The sequence below is a fragment of the Dipteris shenzhenensis genome, chromosome 23, assembly GCF_047967505.1.
Source record: "Dipteris shenzhenensis isolate YYH24624 ecotype China chromosome 23, Dip_SZ_1.0, whole genome shotgun sequence".
In the NCBI taxonomy this organism is placed as follows: domain Eukaryota; kingdom Viridiplantae; phylum Streptophyta; class Polypodiopsida; order Gleicheniales; family Dipteridaceae; genus Dipteris; species Dipteris shenzhenensis.
This window is the reverse complement of record NC_141618.1, coordinates 2,113,979-2,122,652: the sequence shown is the minus strand read 5'-3', so window position 1 is coordinate 2,122,652 and position 8,674 is coordinate 2,113,979. Positions and strand designations below refer to the sequence as shown.

The 8,674-nt window shown below is 38.6% G+C and overlaps 1 non-coding gene across 1 annotated transcript; it reads right to left on the bottom strand.

The window, feature by feature from the left end:
- Window positions 1-3,148: 3,148 nt before the first annotated feature.
- TRNAS-GCU (transfer RNA serine (anticodon GCU)) lies at window positions 3,149-3,230 on the bottom strand. Its single transcript has one exon. It is a non-coding gene; the product is annotated as a tRNA-Ser (tRNA).
- Between the last annotated feature and the right edge of the window lie 5,444 nt (window positions 3,231-8,674).

The window sequence follows — 8,674 nt, the reverse complement described above, 5'->3', positions numbered from 1 at the left end:
AATCCGATTCCTAAGTCAGATTAGCATGAAGGCCCACACTAAAGATTAGATTAGCTTGAGTCTGCATGCTAATCTAATCTCAAGGATCAGATTAGCTTGCAAAATTTGCATAACCCTACAGATTCTAATCCCGAAGACCAGGTTTGAGTGAGCCTATAGGCTAATCTGGTCCCTTGCATCAGATTTGAAAAGCTTGCATGTTAATGTGATACTAGGGATCCAAATACCGTGTATCCTACAAGCTAATCCGATCCTTGGGATTAGATTAGCATGAGCCTGCACACTAATTCAATCCCTAATATTGAATTAGCATGTAAGCTACATGCTAATCTGACCCTTAAGATTGAATTACTGCAAGCCTCACGCTACTCCAGATCAAGTTAGTGTGAAGCCTCTTGATATTTGCATGAGAATTGATCATAATTGATGAAATAAATAAGTTTTTTCCATTTTCCTTTGTCTGATTTTAAAACTAAAAAATTTAAGTTTTTCTCAAAAAAGAATTTGCATGACATTTAAAAGGCAGCAAAATGGAATCTTTTTCTTCTACTTACTTCTTTAGATTTGAGGCCATTTTGTTTACACGCATGGGTTTGGAAAGCTATAAGTGGTGGGAGTAAAGAGATGCTAGAAATTGTAAGTTCTTACACAAAACTTCAAAGACATTTTCCCATTCTTTGCATATAGATATGAACAATACAATGTTGCACTCTTCAACTTTAAAAAAAAAATAGTTTAGTTTTATATTTTAAAGTGTAGGTTATTGATGAAGTCTAGTTTATACATAATAGTTTGACTCAATATATTCTATTAACTTTGTTGAATCATCTATTGGATTGAAAGTTGTCCTATCTAATTTGACATGCAGAAGTTGATTTCTTTGTTGCCTTAACCTCATGAATGTTGAGTCAAAGTAGTCACCCTTTTGCAATAGAATACTTCATTTTCTCTCATTTTAATTTGATAAGAACTTTATACATCTTGAGAGAGTAATAGATAATTATATTCAATGTTTATGTTTTGTTAAAATAATAAAATTACATAATATTTTAAGTTACACTATGCTAGAAAATTGTTAATGATTAAAGTTGATTTTTAATGATTTGAGGAATGGTCAAAATTATGTACTTTTTTAAAATCCATAATAATTATTTGTTCAGAATTCAGACTTCCTTTTATATATTATTTTTTCCATAGTGATAGACAAGCAGTATCCATTGGGCATGCTTATGCTTTATGATGCATCACTTCCTTTCAAAATACCCACTATACCTAAAATTAAAGTTAAAATGTAGGCACTAAGTGACCCAAAAGTTTAGATCAGTAAAAGGAGTCCAAAATTGATGCTTACTTCTACGAGGCCCATAAAGGAGCCAAAAAAGAATACATATGGCATGGGCATCCAAGAAGATACATTTTGAATGTGTAGCCAAAAAGAAACATAAAGCATGGATAGCAAGAACATGCATAGAGAGTATGTAAATGTGCATATGCAAAACTATTGGTCCATATTATCTTTTGCCTCCTCATCTAGAGTATCATCCTCATCCATGTGGCTCTTGCCTCATTTGGGATACCCTCTTCATCATCATCTTGGGCACTATCATCATCTCATGGGGCACCTTCCCCATTTGGGACACCCTCCAACGTAGAGTCATTATCATAATAGTATAACTCCCTAATCAAGTAGTCTATAAGAAACTCTTCTCTAAATCCCTAATGAAGTAGTCTGTAAGAAGATCTTATGTGACCTTCTCCATGAACGTAATGGGAACCTAATGTCTACATAGTACAAGCATGGCCCACAGCATACATGGGAGAATCATCACCTTCAAGGTCCATGTCCTTTGCAAGTGTTGTACATGATGCGATATGTGACTAGATTGTGTGCCACATGGGATAAGATATATTTTGCAAGAGGTACCGCCACTTGATTTGGAGAATCATGTCCAATGTCCTTTTCAAGTGTTGTGCATGATGCGATATGTGACTATATTGTGTGCCACATGGGATAAGATATCTTCTACAAGAGGTACCGCCACTTGATTTTGAGATGCCCAAATGCTCGTTCAACAACAATGCGCAATGAAGATAGCCAGAAGTTGTAGTCTTTTTTCTTGAGGGTAGTGCAAGGACTTGTCCTGATGGCTCAAATGGTCTTCCAAGAATTTATTAACAATGTGTTCATTGATGTCGATAACCTTATTGCCACTACCAAGACGCAAGACTCCATTTCTCAATGGGTAGCAAGAGATGAGGGAATGGGGCCTTTTTGGAGTTTAGTCCCCAACAAGGTACAAACGTCTAAGAAAAGAGTAATAGGGAGATGGAAGACCTCTTTGAACCTAGCATCATCCTCACATATGGCCATAATAGAGAGTGATTCCATCAATTCAACAAGCAAGGTTTGATGTGTCTCAATGACACCAGCTTGGTTCATGAGGGTGGTCTTTAATTGTGAGTGGATAAAAAGAAAGGGTATGTTTGAATGTGGAGGTATCATGCATGGGTAGGAATGAAAATCGGACACTGTGAGGCCCTCCCGTGGTAGATGGAGATGGGTTCTCTATGAGAAGCATGAAGGTGATGTAAAGAAACATGCAATGTGATGACAAGGCTGAGGAGGGTGATGAATAACGTGTCGACAACTTGGGTGGAAGGCATGGTGCCTTGGATTTGTATGTCTCAGGGAATGGGGGCCAAGGGAGGCATTTCTAGGAAGGAAAGAGCTTGGCAAATGGCCAGTGACCGAAGGTTGTGAGCCATTTGCAGGGCACGTTCTGGCCGAGCATGGCCCATTCCCGCACTTGGAGGTAACGCATGCGCCCCTATTTTGGACCATAGGATGGGTCGAAGATCTCACGATGATAGTTTGTGAGGCATCCGTGGCTATTGGGGATGCAATGAGATCTAATGGATGCCAAAGCAAAGGAAAAAGGAATAAAAGCGTTCTTATTTCGAAAGAGACGTGTGAACCTTAAAATTGGCTGCTGATGGCCGTGTTATAATCTGTGCGTGAAAGCACGTAAAACCGGCGAGTCTGTGCAAAAACCTCTCTTCGCGCAAAGACCGATACAAAGAATACAAAATACGACATACGATATCCTTTTGTAAAAAGGAGATCAAAAAGCAAAAGGCCATCCGGTCGCGTCGCCTGAGAGATTCGAACTCTCGCGGGGAAACCCCATGTACTTAGCAGGCACACGCCTTAACCACTCGGCCAAAGCGACTGCTGATGTCAATAACCCTGCACCAATAATTTATATTCACATTCTTCTACTCACTTCGTACCGCTTTATTTCGTGTTTTCTTAATTTCTACCTCGCTTCTCGTTCTCACATTAATCACTCATAACTTCTTGTATGCCTATTGAATGACAAAACGTTACTTTCCTCATGATGTCCAAATCCAACCTATACCTCTTTTTAAAGGGAGGCATGAGATTAATCATTATATTATATGGGGATGATTTGATCATCATTGGTGATCAGAAATAGACAATCCCACAAGTAAAGGAGTTTGACATGATTGATTTAGCACTTCTTCATCATTTCCTTGGCATGGACTTTTGGCAATTTGAATGCGAGATTGTGAGGAAGCAATGGATTCTGCCAAGGATTGGCGATTAGCGAGTTCTTTATTCTACTTGAACAATACTTGACCAAACATCAAGTATTGTGAGGAAGCATTGGATTCTACCTAGGATTAGCAATTGGTGAGTACTTTCAAGCGAAGGTTAACTCACTAGAAAGTAGGCATGATATCTCAAGGGTACATATAGACAATGAATCATGCACCAAAAATTTTCCCCATTGGAGGATATTATGGTTTGAATTAGGCTAGTGATTGGATTCCAAGCACTCCAAATAGGATATTGTTTCTTATTCGGGTTAATGGTAAGCTTGTGGCTTAGTACGAAGCCAATAGTCAAACCTTTAAAAATCCTCTATATGCTAAATTGTAATCTCATGCTTTCTCCTATGGAAAAAACCTCAACAAGCATGCACTTTAGTGAAATTAGGGGAGGTGCTTATCTATAGGAAACATTGGGAAGTCTGATATAGTTTATGCATTTTCATTCTAACATTACACATGCATTTAGATTCATTCTAGCATTGCACATCCATTTAGATTCATTCTAACATTGCACATGCACATGCATTTAGATTCTTAAGTTAATTTATGTCAAAACCAATGGGATGTATGGAAAAGTTTTGCTACCAAGCTTGTATGATGTAGAAATCGAAGATCAACAAGAGCTTATTGTTAGAAATAATTGTAGATCCTTCTTGAGCTACTCATTAGGCACATGAGTTATTCCTTGTTCTATAGGAATTAAACTGTTGTTTGTCATCCTTGGATATAAACATGGGGCAATATGCACTACATGTCTAGAGTACTTCTAATGACAATTAGTTTTTGGAAGATTTGGGAATAGCTCAAGAAGGATCTACAATTATTTCTTGCAATAGTAAGAAATAGAAGGAATTACAAAGTTAGGTGATTCTTGCATCAATTAGTGGGAGCAGCAAAATAAATCTTGAGAGAGAGGAGCTCTCTCTCTCATGTGTGTGTAGAGTGTGGGTGAAGCCCCGTTGTATTTCCCCATATATGGAATGCAAATCCTTGTCTTTGAATAATGAAATTCTCTTTCTCATTTCCATCTCCATTGATGTTACAATGTCTGCTTCATCATTTTGTAGCATGTTTCGTTTTCCATGTCGAAATTCCTTCAATTGAATTTTGCCACTGTAAGTCGAACCCATTGGAAGGGACACCCTTGCTTAAGTCTATATATATGAGCTAAGTGCTCATTTGAGGCCTCTAATGGATGTCCCACTGGCTAGACTCCCTAGAATACCGAGACCTTGAGTAAGCCTATGCCTAGTCTAGACAAAGATCTAGATTTGAGGATGCATGGTTGTGGCTATGGATGTGGCTCATTGCTTGGCTAACCCTAGGCTTTCTACTAGATCTACGGCTAGGTGAAGTGCTCACTAGATCCCCCAATAAGGTCCCTTCTAATATTTGGTGCTTTTGCAAATTAGAAGCTACACAAAGCAGTCCAAGATTTCACCCAGGTTTGGTCTTATCTAGCCCTCATCTAGGTGGATTTTTCACATAGTATTAGAGCCACTCTAGTGTTTTGAGTGGAGCTTCTTGTTTGTGAACTAATGCAAATTTTCATGCCCTCTTAGTGGATGCTTTGCTCCTTGTAGGTGTGCTAGTTTGGTGGTGTGGTGGAGTCACAAAGCTCTCATGTAGGATGGTTACCCCAAAATCATGATGAAGTCTTTAAGCTTTTGACTTGGCTAGCAAAATTTTGTATGGAGAAGTGTGATTCAGTGAGGATGAATCCCACTCCCACATGTCATAAAACTAACAATATGTTTATTTCTATACTCATTTCCTTTAATCAAATCCATGCATTGTTATGGGGATGAATTTGATGGCAATAAATAATCACTCAAGGTCATAGGCACCTTGGCGCTTTTGAGTTTGGTAGATCTTTCCTTTCGAAGTGTGGTACTTTTGATTCTAGGTATGGAGATATGTTTTTGGCTCATGAAGAAGTCATGAGTACCAAGTGAGGTGAACTCATGCTTTGTTGCTCAATCTCTTCGTCATTTGTTGAATTGCTGGAGCAAGAGAAAATGGTTGGTCATGGTGTGTAGTTGAATAGACAATGATTTCTAGTAGTTTTTTTAGGTTTGTATTGGCAATTTGATGGAGACCTACAATAGGTCAACACGGACTAATTTTACTCTAATTTGAGGTGGGGCATGCATGCATTGGTATGAGAGCTCATAGAGTTGCTCTCAAGTGATAAGGCATTTAGGGTATCATGGGCTTGTTTTCAAAAGATCTGTGTATAAAAACCTTCATCTTGGAGGCATTGGCATGCATTCAATGGAATACATATTCTTTGGAGAAAATAGAAAGTTGAAAGCTTCTAGAGCGGTGTGCAAAACATGAAGATGCTAGACAACTAATGTGCATGCTCTTGCATGGTTTGAAAGTGTGCGCATGCCTTGTGTGTTGTGAGCTGAGGACTCATTTGTGGGAATCTCGCAAGGTGGACTCCATGGGATACTTCGAGGGGGGTACATGTGTAAGAGGAAGTGTTGACAATGGAATGAAAGATGTATGCATGCGCCCCAACGGATGCATAATTGTGTTCATGTGCATGTGCATATGTAAGTGTGCATATGTTGTGTGTGTGTGTGTGTGTGAACGACTGGGCATACAAGGGGGGACTAGGGGTGTGCATGGATGCATGCATACATGGTCAAGGGCATGTAATCATTGAAGAAGTTTAAATGGTTTTGCGTGTTGCCTTGTTTCTAGCTACATCCAAGCTATACCTTGATTGTGATGATGACCAGCTCTTCAAAATTGAGAGAAAAAATTACTTTGAAAATTTCTCCTTTATAAATAACGTCTTTCAATCAATAGGTAGCTAGACTCCATCTCAATTCATTCTCCATTTTCTCTTTGAGGAGCAAATTGACCAAGTCCTTGCATATGATGTGACAAAAAGAGCAAATGTCCCAAGGAGACAAGGCATTGCAAGTGTAGGTATATGATCAAGACGACTATGTATGGTTTCATAATCTCTATACCCTAAACAATAATAAGCATGCCATGTAAGTTGTCAACATTAATCATACAAACAAGGTATGTTTAATTTGAAAGTCCTTATATCTCTACCAAGAATTTTTTTGTATTTGTGATATCATATGTCTTCAAGAATGGCTTGCTATATTGTGTCTTTGTTAGCATTGCCTTCCAAGCAACGCTCTAGTTACATTTTTGTTAAAAAGTGTCCCACACACTTTGTTGCCAAGTGGCCCCCTCTATTTTGGTTCTCTCTCACACACACACACTCTCACACACACTTCTTTTTTTAAGGACTCTCTCTCTCTCTCTAACACTTTGCATTTGCAAGCGGTTGCATCGTCCATTCATCTTGACAATTGTTTGCATCTGGTAGAATAGAAAGCAGTGCTCATTAGTACTTGTACTCACTTGTTCATCAAGCTCTCATACGAAGTTAAACCTTATGATACTAAGATTTTGTTAAGGTTGAGGTACAGCGTTTGGGAAACAAAGCTCCTACCACAACATGCCCCAACAAGCCCAAATACTAGAAATCCATTTGACAAATCAACAAGCTCGCATGAATCCAGTGATATATCAGTTTATGGAAAACATGCATGTTTCTAGAGTTCACATTTGATTGGGGTTTTCTACTTGTGCAACCTATTTTTGCATTCCTACCTTGCTTTCAGTAATAAACCATGGCTTCATTGTTCTCAATATGATCAAATTACAACCTCATCATAACACGTCTTGCCATTAGGAGGCTGTGTCAGTACCTTTTGTATTCCCATTTACAACATTATACACAACTATCTGAACTGACAGCTGTATCTCACCTCTCTTATTTTGATGTTCTCATGTGCTCAAATTTCTGTATTATAGTAGAAATTTCATTATGTATCATTCCTTTCGCATCCTTCAAATTAAAGATATTTGTTGTTAAAGACCAACCTATTCGCAATCCAGGGCCATGTTAAAGACTGGGATCCAGTACCACAACAGATCCGACATCCCTGCAAAGTCGGAAGCCAGGAATCTCAATCACTGTAGACCTAAAAGAGCACAGGTCCGTGGACATTCTAAGGAAGCCCAAGTTCAGCCATCAAGTTAAGGGGCACACGGATGCATTCAATGATGAGATCCAGCAACACTCCGCAGTACCTGGATCTCACTCTCCTCTGCATATGGACAGGATCTGAATGCTCAGTCTTCCAACTCAGGACCCATTGTTCTGTCCGCACACATTGTTCACTCAGAGGCCAGGGTCCAGCTACAGTACAAATGAGAAAATAGATATGTGACAAAGTAACACCAGTTTCTATTAGCAGTCATGGTGATGTGCTACTCTTACATGTATTGCCAGAAATCGAATAGCACTCTTTCATTGTGCTCAAATTTTTTGTGTTATAACAGGAATTGGTGAAGGATGCTAAAGGAATGGCATTTAGTTTAATTCTTATTATAATACCAAAAAATAGCACAAGGCCATGACTGCTCACAGAAATTGAAAACAATGAGAACATGCACTCTATTTCTGGCAATACAAGTAAAGGTAGCACAGCACTGAAAAGGACGCTAAATGAATGGTACTCGTTTGAATTCCTATTATAATACCAAAAATTTGAGCACAATGAGGCCCTGCGTTTCTATTTTTGGAAATACAAGTGAAGCTCACGCATCGCCAGCACTGCTACCAGAAAAGTGTGAAGGATGCTAAATGAATGAGAATGTTTGAATTCTTATTACAATACCCCAAAATTTTAGCAAATCAGAACGTGCATTTCTATTTCTGGCAACACAATACAAGGGGACACAACACCATGACCGCTAGCAGAAAATGGTTTTACATATCTATTTTCTCAATGTGATCCTGTGCATTAAACTCTTTATCTTAGCTTTGAAATAGACAAGAAAACCAGTTGTACACAATGATACTTCTCTCTTATTGCACAATTTGATACAAGTTCTACATGTGTTTTCACTGGACAAACGAGTACAACCTTATCATGTAGTGTTAACGCATCTACAGTGGGAAGCCATGACATGCGGAAGCTGGAACCATATATACACA